This window comes from Rhinoraja longicauda, chromosome 41, assembly GCF_053455715.1.
Source record: "Rhinoraja longicauda isolate Sanriku21f chromosome 41, sRhiLon1.1, whole genome shotgun sequence".
NCBI lineage: Eukaryota > Metazoa > Chordata > Chondrichthyes > Rajiformes > Arhynchobatidae > Rhinoraja > Rhinoraja longicauda.
The window spans coordinates 3072825-3088550 of record NC_135993.1 but is presented as its reverse complement, the minus strand read 5'-3'; the positions used below and the strand labels follow the sequence as shown (position 1 = coordinate 3088550).

At 43.6% G+C, this 15726-nt stretch overlaps 1 protein-coding gene and 1 long non-coding RNA gene across 3 annotated transcripts in view; one reads left to right on the top strand and one right to left on the bottom strand.

The window, feature by feature from the left end:
* Positions 1 to 15726, top strand: part of sirt2 (sirtuin 2 (silent mating type information regulation 2, homolog) 2 (S. cerevisiae)) — a 78115-nt gene that overhangs the window by 7192 nt on the left and 55197 nt on the right. The window lies entirely within an intron of this gene.
* LOC144611841 (uncharacterized) lies at positions 2340 to 11942 on the bottom strand. Its single transcript, XR_013549588.1, has 6 exons — positions 11800 to 11942; positions 9507 to 9531; positions 8228 to 8281; positions 6551 to 6631; positions 5391 to 5481; positions 2340 to 3892 (listed from the first exon to the last, which is right to left on the bottom strand). It is a non-coding gene; the product is annotated as an uncharacterized LOC144611841 (long non-coding RNA).

Here is a 15726-nt window from a genome sequence, read left to right as displayed (position 1 = left end):
AATATTTGTGTAAAATAATAAATGGTATTTGTAAATATTCCTTCCAACTAAAACATGTTGCAGTGTTAATGTTCTGTTCACATTCTCCCTCGAAACACATGGGTTTCCCCAGACTCCTGTGAGCTGACTTTGACCCAATGGGCCAAATGGCAGCTTCCTGGGTTATGGTAAGCACAGTCGCAAGTCAGATGAATTGGTGTTAATGAGAAACCTTAGTTTATTCCCTGTCCATAATTGTGGCCTAATAACATTTTCCAATATTTTCACTGATACTTTCAAATGTCAATCCAAACTATTCACATTTGCATTGTCCCTCTGGTCAAAGATTGTTTTAACATTTCATTAATTTCACTGCACAACTAACATCATACGCAAGGTGTCGTGATAGTATTATTGAGTTGTACACCCATGGTCCCTCTTGGTTCATGAATTATGTGTTGTTTCCTTGGTTCTGTTTGGAGACGGACATTCTTTTCAGCTAAATATCTCCAGAATTTGGTGCAGACAAAGCTAACTATCTGCAGTGATCTCTCTTTCACTACTGAACACTATCTTTGAATTGAAGCTGCCTGTCCCGGTGAGTTGCTCCAGCTTTTGGTGTCTCTCCACACACAGCCATGGTTCACATTTCCCTGCCTTCATACATTAAAAGTATAACAATTGAATATTAGTGGTAATCCTGCATAAATTCAACCAAAATCAATATTGAAATAGAGCCTACCATTCAAAATGTCAAATGTATTTCATTTACCGTTTCCTGGATTTAGCTAGTTTTAGAGATTTGTTTGTTGACAGTAGGGTAAAATACTGAATCGCCTCCATTTGTTTATCCATGGGCTGTGAGCATTAGTGGAAAGCCCAGCATGTAGTGAGTCGCTTCTAGGTAGGACAAGATGCAGGGCAGGCTTCCTTTCCCAAAATGTGCTTGTGATACTCCAGGTATTTATTATAGTCCAGGTATTTATTAGAGTCTGAAGAAGGGTCTCGATCCAAAGCGCCCCCTATTCATTTTCTCCACAGATGCTGAGATGCTCCAGTTTTTTGTGCCTATCTTCAGTTTAAACCAGCATCTGCAGTTCCTTCCTACATGTTGTAGTCGGGTACTGTCATGGTCACCGTTCCTGGCACAAACCTTTTATTCAACATTTATTTAATTATCTAAATGCAAACTGCACAACTGCCATTGTGGTATTTCACCTTAGGGTTGCTGATAATTAATTTGTGCTTCTGAGTTACCTGTGCATTAACAAATATACTACCATAATCTACTTAGTGTAATTATTTGTTAGAAAACAGTTCAGAAACAGTGACCACAGTTATGTTGACAAAAATATGACTATGTTGCATAGATATGCAGTATTGTTTAATTTGGCCAGTTCCCAAGCAAGACGTTTTGGCAGGCTAGCATAATTTTCCCACTGCCTGTCAAAAACCAAATTTTATATTTCTTTAATCTTTTAATTGGACTATGCGATTGATTGTGTACATAATTTGGAGATGAATTCTGATAATTTGGCTTAACATACCTCACTGGATATCATTAACTTGGAGGAAAAGCAGTCACTATTTTCTGTACTTGAAATGTAATGCCTTGACTTCACTCCACATGGGAGAACACCAACTTTTACGCAGAGCTTCTGTTATATACTCTTGAAAAGTGTTACGTTACCTTTAAGCAATCAATAAATGCTGAAGGGTCCCAGCCTGAAACATTGCCTATCCATGTGATCCTGAGATGCTGGCCCAGCCACTGAGTTACTACAGTACTTTTGTTTTTATTTAAATCAGCATCGACAGTTCATTGTTTCTCAATCAATAAATGCCATTAGTTCACCACCAGATGTCATCTTGGAATCTAGTTTGCAAAGCAACTTACAGAAAGTTCCTTCTCAGGACTAAACTATTAGAATTCCACTCGTACAGTGACATTTCAAATGAAGGATAGTACTGTAAAAATAATTTTCTTTCAGCACGGTGGTGTGGCGATAGAGTTGCCATTCAACACCAGAGACCCGGGCTCGATCCTGACTACGGGGCTGTCCGTACGGAGTGTGTACGTTCTCCCCGTGACCACGTGGGTTTTCTCCGAGATCTTCGATTTCCTCCCACACTCCATAGATGTACAAGTTTGTATGTCAATTGGCTTGTTATAAATGTAAAATTATCCCTAATGTGTGTAGGATAGTGTTAATGTGCAGAGATCGCTGGTCGGTCCAGACTCGGTGGGCCAAATGGCTTGTTTATGTGCTGTGTCTCTAAACTAAACTGGATTGCAAAACAAGATATATTCCAACAACCGTAGAGAGCAAAACAAGTTCGTAAAATTAAGAAGCTTTAAGTAGTTTGTCAATTTTATTGCAGTGCCAAATAGAATTAAAAAAATTGGTAGAAATACAGGCGGTTAGGCAAGATTAACATTTCAAAATAATTACGATTAAGTCAGCAATCTGAAACATTCATTTTCTTTCTGGTGTCAGACCTACTTCATAGTTAGTTTTATCTTCAGGTTTTCCCAATATTCATAGCATTTTCCTTTTAGAACAATAATTTTACAAGCAAATAAAGGAAGTGTACAATCTGCAAGTCTCATTATGAACCAGAGGAAGCAAGATTGTTGTGTTATCACTTTTACCATCTTCAGCAAAAGTAAACATTTCCTCCTTTGTTACAGTTGCTCAGTGCCACGGTTCCTCGTTTTAAGCCACAGATGTAATCATCCAAAAACCACGGAGATGGATCATGATAATTCCATTTAATTTTATCTGCCAATATTAGGTGGGTAAACTTGGAATAAAATGAGCTTTTAATAGCTGGTGCATTTTGCTGGGCAGCTTTTATTTTTCATCTTTTTAACGTCAGCCCAATTGATCAAATTTAATGTTTTTTTTATGGCAAATCTTTTTTGCAAAAATGCAGAAATACAACGCACAGTCTCAATCGGAAATGACTGCAGGCATGATGATTGCGAGGATCAGTGCAATTTTTTATAGATTTAAGGTGAACGGTTCGTTTAAGGTAAACAAAACTGCAGAGTAAATTTTAAATAGAGCTGTTACATTTGCCTATACTTGAATAGTGGAGCTGGAAGACCTCATTACAGGTCTGTAAAATTGGCACCATGGGTCTGCAGAAAGGAATATGGTGTAGGAAGGGACTGCAGGTGCTGGTTTAAACCAAAGATAGACACAAAATGCTGGAGTAGGTTGGCATCTCTGGAGAGAAGGAATGGGTGATGTTTCGGGTTGAGACCCTTCTTCAGACTGTTTTTAGATTTAGAGATTGTCGGGAGAGAGGGACTTGCATAGATATGAAAGTGTAAGAAGTGTAAGGACAAAGGGAATGGAGATCAAGGAAAATGTAGAATAAATCATTGTTAGCTGGGAGAAGGCGTAGAGTCGGAGGGCAGGAGGAATCACAGAGGGGGAGCAGCGAGAGAGATCTCTTGTCAGCGAGAGGAGGAGAACTTCTTCAAAGTAGACACACTTTGAGATTTCACAGTGGAGCAGGCAAAATGTGTAGGAAGGAAGTGCAGATGTCGGTTTAAACCGAAGATAGACACAAAATGCTGGAGTAACAGCGGGTCAGGCAGCATCTCTGGGGAAAGGAATGGGTGAATATGTTGCCCTGTAATTTCATAGAGTTTGTATTTTTGTAGTACAGCATTGCAGGGGGAAAGTACTCAGATGCTAGGGGGGATCGAGGAGGAGAACGATTAAAGAGAGAAAACATAAGGCACTGGCTTGCTGAAAATTAGCTCAAGTCAAACCCCATAAAACCTGGTCACTGAAGCATTTCACATGGACATCAGGGGACAGCTGCGCCTTTGAGGACATTTTGGCCATCTCCATCATTAAGTGTTCAGCCACAATGAACCAGATAAATGTACGTTTAACTGGAATACAAAATGAAGGTTAGCATTTCAACAATTGTTCCGAGCACAATTAAGAACCTGTGAAACCGACTTTGTCAGGGTCATGGTCAGGCACCCACAGAAATGCCAACATTTTGATTGAAAAAGGGGCATGCTATCTTTTCACACACCGTAGGATTAAAATTGAAAGGCTGTAAAATAGATGGGGTGTCTGGCATTCACTGTGTTGGGTTCTAATTGCAAAAATGCCAAGTTGTATCGCCAAATTTGAGTGTGTTGTATTGCAAATCTCATGATTATGCCTGTTTATATCTACCATATGATTAGCTTCTTATGAATGTATACTTGACAGCCACATTGCATTTTCACTGGATTCGTAGAGTCAATGAGTGACACAGTGTGGAAACAGGCCCTTTGGCCCAACTTGCCCACACCAGCCAACATGTCCCAGCTAAACTAGTCCCACCTGCCTGCGTTTGGTCCACATCCCTCCAAACCCATCCTATCCATGTACATGTCTAATTGTTTCTTAAACGTTGGGATAGTCCCAGCCTCATCTACCACCCCTGGCAGCTTGTTCCATACACCCATCACCCTTTGTGTGAAAAAGTTACCCCTTATTAAATCTATTTCCCCTTCAAAGACGGACAGGTTCACCCCTCAGATTCCTATTAAATCTTTTCCCTTTCACCTTAAACCTATGACCTCTGGTCCTCGATTCACCTACTCTGGGCAAGTGTTGGGTTCATAAGGTACTCTTTAAATACATATACCTACAATAGTTTGAAAGTAGGGGGTAGGAGGGTGGTGTGAAGAGCTGTAGGCGACAAGGGACCAGGACTAATCAGATGACCTCAGCCACAAATGACTTCAGGCAGGGCGGTGCTTGGCAGGTCTAATGTTGGCTGGGGAAGGGGTGATCTCAAGAGAGATACACTCTGGAGAACAGTGGAACTGGTAAATCACCCTACCACAACCAGAGAGCAGAGTTTAACTACCATCGACCTCTTTGATGACTCGGACTGTCCTTGTTTGGATTTTGCTGGCTTTACCTTGCACTAAATGTTATTCCCTTATCAAATATTTATCTATTCATGGTAAATAGCTCGATTGTAATCATGTATTATCTTTCTGCTGACTGGATAGCACGCAACAAAGCTTTTCACTGTACATCGGTACACGTGACAATAAACTAAACGGCTAGGGTGGAGGAAGGGTGCAAGTAGAAGTTACTTAAAATTAGAGAATTTGATTTTCATACTGCTGGGTTGCAAGCTATCCAAGCGAAATATGAGGTGCTGTTCCTCCAATTTCCGTTGGGCCTCACTCTGACAATAGAGGCATCCCAGGACAGAAAGGTCAGTGTGGGAATGGGAAAGGGAGATGAAATGGTTAGCAACCAGGAGATTGCTTAGGCCTAGACAAACCGAGCAAAGTGTTCAGCGAAACGGTCGACAAATCTACGTTTAATACTCTTGATTCTTTAATGGTTCATTGACTTACAAAATCAACATCTCACCTGAGAATTACAGCTTTTCATGCGGAAGGGCTTGTTGGATTCCTTCCACTATCTTCTCATAATCCTTGTCATTAACATTTCGGTTTTCTTTCTGTTTGAAAATACATGAATGCATTGACACTTAGTTTTCCAGCAGGTATAATCTTAATAGGCAAACATCTCAAGATAAAATACAACTGGTTAATTCAATTTTAAATATAGCTTTCAGTTTCACTTCAGTTTTAAAGGTGCATCTGTATACAATGGTAGGCTGAAGAAGGGTCTCGACCCGAAACATCACCTATTCCTATCCAGAGATGCTGCCTGTCCCGCTGAATTACTCCAGCATTTTATGTCTATCTTCAGTTTAAACCAGAATCTGCACTTCCTTCCTACAACATTTCTTTCCTCTGTTGACCCGTTGTGGCGGTAGGCAAATTGTAATTGTCAACAAGAAAAATCCTATGACTAAAGCGTAATCATAATTGCAGATTCTTTATTGGAGTATGATTTCGAGGGCACCTACTGGCAATATTAGTTTAGAGATACAGCGCGGAAACAGGCCCCTCGGCCCACCGAGTCCGTGCCAACCACGATCCCGGCACCTTAACACTATCGACACACACTGGGGACAATTTACAATTTTACCACGCCAATTAACCTACAAACCTGTACATCTTTGGAGTGTGGGAGGAAACCGGAGATCCACGCAGGTCACGGGGAGAACGTACAAACTCCAAACAGACAGCACCCATGGTCAGGTTTGATCCTGTGTCTCTCACTGTAATAGACAATAGGTGCAGAAGGAGGCCATTCGGCCCTTCGAGCCAGCACCGCCATTCAATGTGATCATGGCTGATCATTCTCAATCAGTACCCCGTTCCTGCCTTCTCCCCATACCCCCTGACTCCGCTATCCTTAAGAGCTCTATCCAGCTCTCTCTTGAATGCAGCAACTCTACTGCTGCACCACCGTATTCTTAAAAGCAATATCCTTATCATGTGTTGGATTAAGCCAGCAGGACAACCAGGCACACTGCTGAAGCATTGCCACGGATCATGCAGTGCCCATCTGTGTATACCATATACATGAAGAACAAATTGCAACACCCAAACTAACAACAATTAATGAAAAGTTTGAAAAGTCACCAAGGTAACATGCAAGGCACAATCGTCACTAACCAGTTTAGAAAACAGAACGGTGTTCGAATCTTTTATTACAATCTCAAAGCAGCCAGTTTTTCCACCAACTGGTAGCCCGACCTGAAAAATAAAGTTTGAAATCAATACACAGCAGAAGATCAATGAGAAGCAGTCAGTCGGCACAGACTGCGGCTGATTTATATTTCCGTTATATTTACGATCCAAATTTACCATACGAGGATGTTGCCAGGACTAGTCTGAGCTGTAGGGAGAGATTGAGTAGGCAGGGACTCTATTCCTTGGAGCGCAGGAGGTTGAGGGGTGATCTTACAGAGGTGTATAAAATCATGAAAGGGAATAGATCAGGTAGATACACAGAGTCTCTTGCCCAGAGTAGGGGAATCGAGGACCAGAGGACATAGGTTAAAGGTGAAGGGGAAAAGATTTAATATGAATCTGAGGAGTAACATTTTCACACAAAGGGTGGTGGGTGTATGGCACAAGGTGCCAGAGGATGTAGTTGATGCTGGGACTATCCCAACATTTAAGAAATGGTTAGACAGGTACATGGATAGGACAGGCTTGGAGGGATATGGACCAAACGCAGGTAAGTGGGACATGTGTAGCTGGGGCATGTTGGCCGGTATGGGCAAGTTGGGCTGAAGGGCTCGTTTCCATGCTGTATCACTCTATGACTCTAAATGCCTGTGTATATCATACATTAAATGTATATAATTAGGGGAAAAGGGCTACTCAGTCCATGATATTTGTGCTGGTCAAAATAGAAACGAATTAACCCAATCTTCTAGTTCTCAAGGTCATTACACAAATACACATTCATTTTATTTTTAATGCATTTAGGTTTTCAACCTCGACTGCCCTTTTAAATAGTCAATTCCAACCCACTGAAATCCTTGGTAAAAGTCAATATCGTCATTTAAATTCTTCAATCAATTACTTTAAATCTGAGCCTCCTAATTTTTTGACCCCTCAAAACAAAGCACAATTCTTCCCAAAGTAAATTGGAATTATCTAGATCAATTAGTTTTATTCAGCTCCGGTCTCCTTGTCTCTTTTGCTCAAATAATCCACTTTATTCAGTCGGTGTTTCGACCTTGCATCACAGTGAATAATGAGTTCATAAGAGATAGGAGCAGAATTAGACCCATCAACTTCTCCGCCATTCAATCATGGCCGATCTATCTCTCCCTCCAAATCCCATTCTCCTGCTTTCTCCCCATAACCCCTGACACCCGTACTAATCAAGAATCTATCCCGGCCTTAAAAAAATATCCATTGACTTGGCCTCCACAGCCTTCTGTGGCAATGAATTTGACAGATTCACTACCCAGAGTCACAGTGAAATTCTTTGCTTGCACACCCAAGGTATGCAAATAGTCGCCACGTAAAGGGCAGTTACAAAGTATACCGCGCCAAGTCCTCCCTTGTTTTCCCCTCCCTCAGGCCAGGTCCTCCTTAACTCTCCCACCCCCACCCCCCATCTCCCACGCCAGGCCCTCCTCTGTTCTCCCCCCCCCCCCCCCTTCCTCATGGCGACTCCTGCAATAAATTGAATGGTAGAGAGCCTATTGAGTGGTTATCTCAGTGTCAAGCACTGAGGAGTGAAGGAGATTACAGACAGTGGTGGATACTGACTGGCCAGACAAAGCCAGCTGGAAACGTCTGACCGTGAACATGCAAGTAGCTTCCACTTACGATGTTGAGTTCACCGGGAAACCTCCCATCGAGTTTAGCCTTGATGGCGCTAAACTAAAGAAAATTGAAATAGAATTATTTATTTTCCACTCACCTCGTTAAATCTCAAATGCAATACAAAATCACATTTGCTTTAAAAGATTTGCAAAATAATACAACAACAAAAAAGGCAATATTCAGGTACTACCCTGTTTGTGAACTACCACATGGCAAACTGCTCACCAATGTCCACTCTTGGATGTCAGAATTCTACTGTCAAGTCATTTTGTTTGGATTCTGTACCCCGTTTGTTATGCTGCACATTTTCAGTGGCAGCTGCAAGCGTGCACTACTAAACCTGCTAGATTGAATCACGTAAAATCCAGGACAGTACCACAGCAGAGTACACTCAGAGGTGCTTCCCTTTGCATAAGCTGTTAAACAAAGCCTTTGCTTACACTCCCAAATGGCCCCACAAGTTCTTAACGGCAATACTTTGGAAGAATAGCAAGAGGTCTTTGTGGTGTCTTAGAACCAATATTTATCCCCCAACAATTTATCTGCGGTCTCAGTGAAGCCAATTGATTGCCACAGTTCTTACATAACAATGTTTACACTACCAAAGCAGCTTACAGGGGGAAGAGTTTAGAGAGATGCAACAAGGAAACAGGCCCTTTGGCCCTCCAAGTCGACCATACTAGTTCTAGGTTATCCCATTTTCTCACCCATTCCCTACATTTTAGGGGCAATTTACAGAGGCCAATTAACCTAACCTAATGGCGCAGCGGTAGAGTTGCTGCCTTACAGCGAATGCAGCGCCGGAGACTCATGTTCCATCCCGACTACGGGCGCCGTCTGTACGGAGTTTGTACGTTCTCCCCGTGACCTGCGTGGGTTTTCTCCGAGATCTTCGGTTTCCTCCCACACTCCAAAGACGTACAGGTATGTAGGTTAATTGAATGGATAAATGTAAAAATTGTCCCTAGTGTGTGTAGGATAGTGTTAATGTGCGGGGATCGCTCGGCGGCGCGGACTCGGTGGGCCGAAGGGCCTGTTTCCGCGCTGTATCTCTAAATCTAAAAATAAAATCTACAAACCTGCACTTCAGGGGAATGTGGGAGGAAGCAGGAGCATCCAGTGTATACCCACGCAGTCACAGCGAGACCAAGCAAACTCCACACAGACAGCACCCAAGATCAGGATTGAACCCGAATCTCTGCGAGCTTATTGACTGACAAATGATCTGGGATATTCAGACCCAATGCTAATGTCAATATTAACACAAGCGTTTTTTGCTTACCTTCGCTTTGTAACCTCAGGAATTACTAGAGAAAATGAGAAAGTGTATCAGTATCTTCAAATAAATTACAAACTTTTACTTCGGTACAGAAAGCATCCAGATTTACTTCTAAAATAATTCTATGCAAGCACTGTTAGCTCACCAGTTGTAGACTGATCTATTAGGATGAATGAAAAACGATTCTCCAATTCCCCATGCGGTCAAAAATAAACCACTCGATATTTTACATTTTGTACAAGTATTCTGAGATTTTAAACCCCGCTGTACACACGCAAGCACAACAATATTTAATTAAAAGGCACAAAATATCCTAATACAATTGAGTTCTTCCTGTTTCGAGGCCCTTGTCATTTTCCTCTTCAATAGAAAAAGGTTCAGATTTACAATTGTGTTCTGATCATTCAAATCACTTGTTTACACCGCATATCCTCTGCACTGTGAGACACGAGGAACTCCAAGTGATTGAGGTTTTGATAAGCAGATTTTGTTCCTCCCCAACGATAGACACAAAATGCTGGAGTAACTCAGCGGGACAGGCAGCATTCCTTCTCTCCAGAGATGCTGGCAGACCCGCTGAGTTACTCCAGCATTTTGTGTCTATCTTCGGTGTAAACCAGCATCTGCAGTTCCTTCTACACATTTGCACTAAGACTGCCCAGGCTTTGTCCTGCCCCTCCTCTCTAGCTTTCTCTCCCCTCGACCCCCCCCCCCTTCCCCAAATCGGTCTGAAGAAGGATCCGACCCAAACGTCACTTATCCATGTTCCCCAGAGATGCTGCATGACCCACTGAGTTACTCCAGCACATTGCCTTTTTAGTATACCAGCATCTGCTGTTCCTTGTGAATAAATTCTGTGTTGCATGAGATTCTCCCACTTCAACCCATTGTCGTTCAACATTAGGCCCGATGGTCCACTTCTGCTTCTCTGACTTATCAGGAAATTTGGCCAAAATATAAATGTAGTTACATCATAGATTAAGCACGTATTTTTTAAAAAAAAATGTATATATACTAGCAGCAAGAACAAAGTACTGGAGGAACTCGGCGGGACAGGCAACATCTGTGGAGGTTAGACACAAAAAGCTGGAGTAAATCAGCGGGTCATCTGTGGAGGGAATGGACCGACGACGTTTCAGGTCAGGAACTCCCAAGTTCCTCCAGCACTTTTATGTTTTGCCGAAGAGTCTGACATCTGCAGTTCCTTGTGTCTCTCTGGAATTAATTGTACCGCAATCAACGTTTCCCTGGTGCGTTTCTCAAGTGTATTAATTTAGTAAAGCACAAAGAGGTCCTTCTGCAGTTGTACAGGGCCTTAGTGAGACCACACCTGGAGTACTGTGTGCAGTTGTACAGGGCCCTAGTGAGACCGCACCTGGAGTACTGTGTGCAGTTTTGGTCTCCAAATTTGAGGACGGATATTCTTGCTATTGAGGGCGTGCAGCGTAGGTTTGCTAGGTTAATTCCCGGAATGGCGGGACTGTCATACGTTGAAAGACTGGAGCGACTAGGCTTGTATACACTGGAATTTAGAAGGATGAGAGGAGATCTTATCGAAACGTATAAGATTATTAAGGGGTTGGACACGTTAGGGGCAGGAAACATGTTCCCAATGTTGGGGGAGTCCAGAACAAGGGGCCACAGTTTAAGAATAAGGGGTAGGCCATTTAGAACTGAGATGAGGAAAAACTTTTTCAGTCAGAGAGTTGTGAATCTGTGGAATTCTCTGCCTCAGAAGGCAGTGGAGGCCAATTCTCTGAACGCATTCAAGAGAGAGCTAGATAGAGCTCTTAAGGATAGCGGAGTCAGGGGTTATGGGGAGAAGGCAGGAACGGGGTACTGATTGAGAATGATCAGCCATGATCACATTGAATGGCGGTGCTGGCTCGAAGGGCCGAATGGCCTCCTCCTGCACCTATTGTCTATTGTCACATACAAAAAAATAAGCTACGTCCGCTGATCAATTTGGGGGCACCGACGTTAAATGAAGAATCAAAGGCGTTTAAAATCTAAAGCCACACAGACACGGATAAACAGCAAGCAAGCAGAGGACTGGGTTGGAGAAACGCGATGGAGATTGGTGAAGGAAGGAACTCCAGATGCTGGTTTAAACCGAAGATGGGCACAAAAAGCTGGAGTATCTCAGACCAAGGGTCTCGACCCGAAACCTCACCCACCCCTTCTCTCCAGAGATGCTGCCTGCCCCGGTGAAGAATGGTGTGGAACTACTAGAATGCATTCTCCATGGAGAGTTAGCAATGAGCTGTGGGGAGAAATAATCCCACCCCAGGCTTACCAGTAGGATATTTCGATGAGGAGAACCATTGCTGCGACAGAGAAGCGTTACACCCGCCCTCTGCGAACTCGTATCTGGCCTGGATACCTCTGCTGTTGTAACCAGCTAGAAACTAACGCAGAGACGAAATATTTCAACATAATAACTGGGAAGCGAGGAGACTGATGGGAGAGGAGGGGCAATCGGGCGTTCCCTCCGCCTTGAAAATAACATTTCTACCTCCAGACCAGCTCAAAACCTCCCGGAATTAGCTTGTGAGGTTCTCAATAAAACCAAACGCTGGGTGGTCGTCTACTCTATCAGACTGATTTTCTATCGTTTTCCCCATTGATTCAATTCACCCCCGCGTTGGTAAATGACAGAACCCTGGTTGTAAACAGCAAAAGTAATGTGAGACCAGGCTGAATTGGCTTAGTCAGTCACATTATCTTCTCGTGTCATTCGTTGGACTGAATTCAGGTAGTGAAACTCTGGAGAGAAGAAATCATAATACATCAAAGATAGACACAAAGTGCTGGAGTAACTCAGCTGGGTCAGGCAGCATGTGTAGGAAAGTACTGCAGATGCTGGTTTAAATCGAAGGTAGACACAAAATGCTGGAGTAACTCAGCGGGTCAGGCAGCATCTCTGGAGAGAAGTAATGGGTGACGTTTCAGGTCGAGACCCTTCTTCAGACTGAAGAAGGGTCTCGACCCGAAACGTCATCCATTCCTTCTCTCCCGAGATGCTGTCTGACCCGCTGAGTTACTCCAGCATTTTGTGTCTTATCCTCGGTTTACATAGAAACATAGAAAATAGGTGCAGGAGTAGGCCATTCGGCCCTTCGAGCCTGTACGCACCGCCATTCAATATGATCATGGCTGATCATCCAACTCAGTATCCCGTACCTGCCTTCTCTCCATACCCCCTGATCCCTTTAGCCACAAGGGCCACATCTAACTCCCTCTTAAATATAGCCAATGAACTGGCCTCAACTACCTTCTGTGGCAGAGAATTCCACAGATTCGCCACGCTCTGTGTGCAAAAAAACTTTCTCATCTCGGTCCTAAAAGACTTCCCCCTTATCCTTAAACTGTGACCCCTTGTTCTGGACTTCCCCAACATCCGGGAACAATCTTCCTGCATCTAGCCTGTCCAACCCCTTAAGAATGTTGTAAGTTTCTATAAGATCCCCCCTCAATCTTCTAAACCAGCACCTGCAGTTTCTTCCTACCCATAACACATCAACCCGTGCAGGTCCTGACACCTATCAGGTTCAATGATGCTTTCAAAGTTGCACCCATTGCCAAGCCGCCTGACGGCATGAATCCCCATACCATCCACACCATGACAAGTGCCAATGGCTGTGGGATCACTGCTTCATCTGCTTTGTTAACCCTTTTACCTGATCCCAAAATACCTTTGCGACAGATTCGTTGCAAAATTCTTAAGGGGTTGGACAGGCTAGATGCAGGAAGATTGTTCCCGATGTTGGGGAAGTCCAGAACAAGGGGTCACAGTTTAAGGATAAGGGGGAAATCTTTTAGGACCGAGATGAGAACGTTTTTTTCAACACAGAGACAATAGACAATAGACAATAGGTGCAGGAGTAGGCCATTCAGCCCTTCGAGCCAGCACCGCCATTCAATGCGATCATGGCTGATCACTCTCAATCAGTACCCCGTTCCTGCCTTCTCCCCATACCCCCTCACTCCACTATCCTTAAGAGCTCTATCCAGCTCTCTCTTGAAAGCATCCAACGAACTGGCCTCCACTGCCTTCTGAGGCAGAGAATTCCACACCTTCACCACTCTCTGACTGAAAAAGTTCTTCCTCATCTCCATTCTAAATGGCCTACCCCTTATTCTTAAACTGTGGCCCCTTGTTCTGGACTCCCCCAACATTGGGAACATGTTATCTGCCTCTAATGTGTCCAATCCCCTAATTATCTTATATGTTTCAATAAGATTCCCCCTCATCCTTCTAAATTCCAGTGTATACAAGCCCAATTGCTCCAGCCTTTCAACATACGACAGTCCCGCCATTCCGGGAATTAACCTAGTGAACCTACGCTGCACGCCCTCCATAGCAAGAATATCCTTCCTCAAATTTGGAGACCAAAACTGCACACAGTACTCCAGGTGCGGTCTCACCAGGGCCCGGTACAACTGTAGAAGGACCTCTTTGCTCCTATACTCAACTCCTCTTGTTACGAAGGCCAACATTCCATTGGCTTTCTTCACTGCCTGCTGTACCTGCATGCTTCCTTTCATTGACTGATGCACTAGGACACCCAGATCTCGTTGAACTCCCCCTCCTCCTAACTTGACACCATTCAGATAATAATCTGCCTTTCTATTCTTACTTCCAAAGTGAATAACCTCACACTTATCTACATTAAACTGCATCTGCCATGTATCCGCCCACTCACACAACCTGTCCAAGTCACCCTGCAGCCTTATTGCATCTTCCTCACAATTCACACTACCCCCCAACTTAGTATCATCTGCAAATTTGCTAATGGTACTTTTAATCCCTTCGTCTAAGTCATTAATGTATATCGTAAATAGCTGGGGTCCCAGCACCGAACCTTGCGGTACCCCACTGGTCACTGCCTGCCATTCCGAAAGGGACCCATTTATCCCCACTCTTTGCTTTCTGTCTGTCAACCAATTTTCTATCCATGTCAGTACCCTACCCCCAATACCATGTGCCCTAATTTTGCCCACTAATCTCCTATGTGGGACCTTGTCGAAGGCTTTCTGAAAGTCGAGGTACACATACTTGGCCAATAAACTTATTCATTCATTCATTCATGTATCTATGCACTGTAAATGGGTCGATTGTAATCACGTATTCTCTAGATCAGCCATGATTGAATGGCGGCGTAGACTTGATGGGCCAAATGGCCTAATTCTGCTCCCATCACTTGTGAACTTATGACCCGCTGAGTTTCTCCAGCCCTTTGAGGCTAAAGTGCTGATGAGCATTTGGGAGCTGAGGTGTTGGCATGTGTTGAGGGTGTTGTTCCGATTTGATAACACCTCACTTTTTACCATTCTCACTCTTGTTTTCATATCTCTACTTCGTCTTTACAACCTCCTCCAAACCATAATTCTCTCAGATCTGTATGTTCCTCTATTTCTAACCTCTGTGTTATCTCAAATTTAATAGCTCCAACTACTTGCTCCCCAAAATCTGGAGGGAAAAAAACCGCAGACGCTGGTTTAAATCGAAGGTAGACACAAAATGCTGGAGTAACTCAGCGGGTCAGGCAGCATCTGAGGAAGGGTCTCGACCCGAAACGTCACCCATTCCTTCTCTCCCGAGATGTTGCCTGCCCCGCTGAGTTACTCCAGCATTTTGTGTCTACCCCCAAAATCTGGATTTCCCTCTCCGAATCCCCTCACACCATCCGTACCACACTAAGATGGACTCAAAAAGCTGGAGTAACTCACCGTATCAGACAGCAACACTGGAGAAAAGGAATAGGTGACGATTCGTGTCTCGACCCGAAACGTCACCTATCCATGTCCTCCAGAGATGCTGCCTGTCCCGCTGAGTTACTCCAGCTTTTTGTGTCCATCTTCGGTTTAAACCAGCATCTGCAGTTCCTTCCTACACTTTTCTCTTGGCCTTTACACTAAGCTTTTTGTCAGCTGGCCTGATAAATTATTAGTTGTCTTGATGCCAGATTCCTTTCAACAATTAAAAAAAACATGTTGGGGCAGTTTTACTGCTGTCAGGGAGGGGTTCTTTACAGTGCAATCTTTTGTTACGAAAGCCCGCACGGCGAAACTGCAACCCTTTCCAACAATGCATTCCACTGCTTAAATGGAGGAAAATACTTGTCCTGTCATCTTGCCTTGGACGCGTGCCAATTATCTTGAAACCCGTAGGGCGGACTGCAGATGCTGATTAACGCCGAAGATAGACACAAAATGCTGG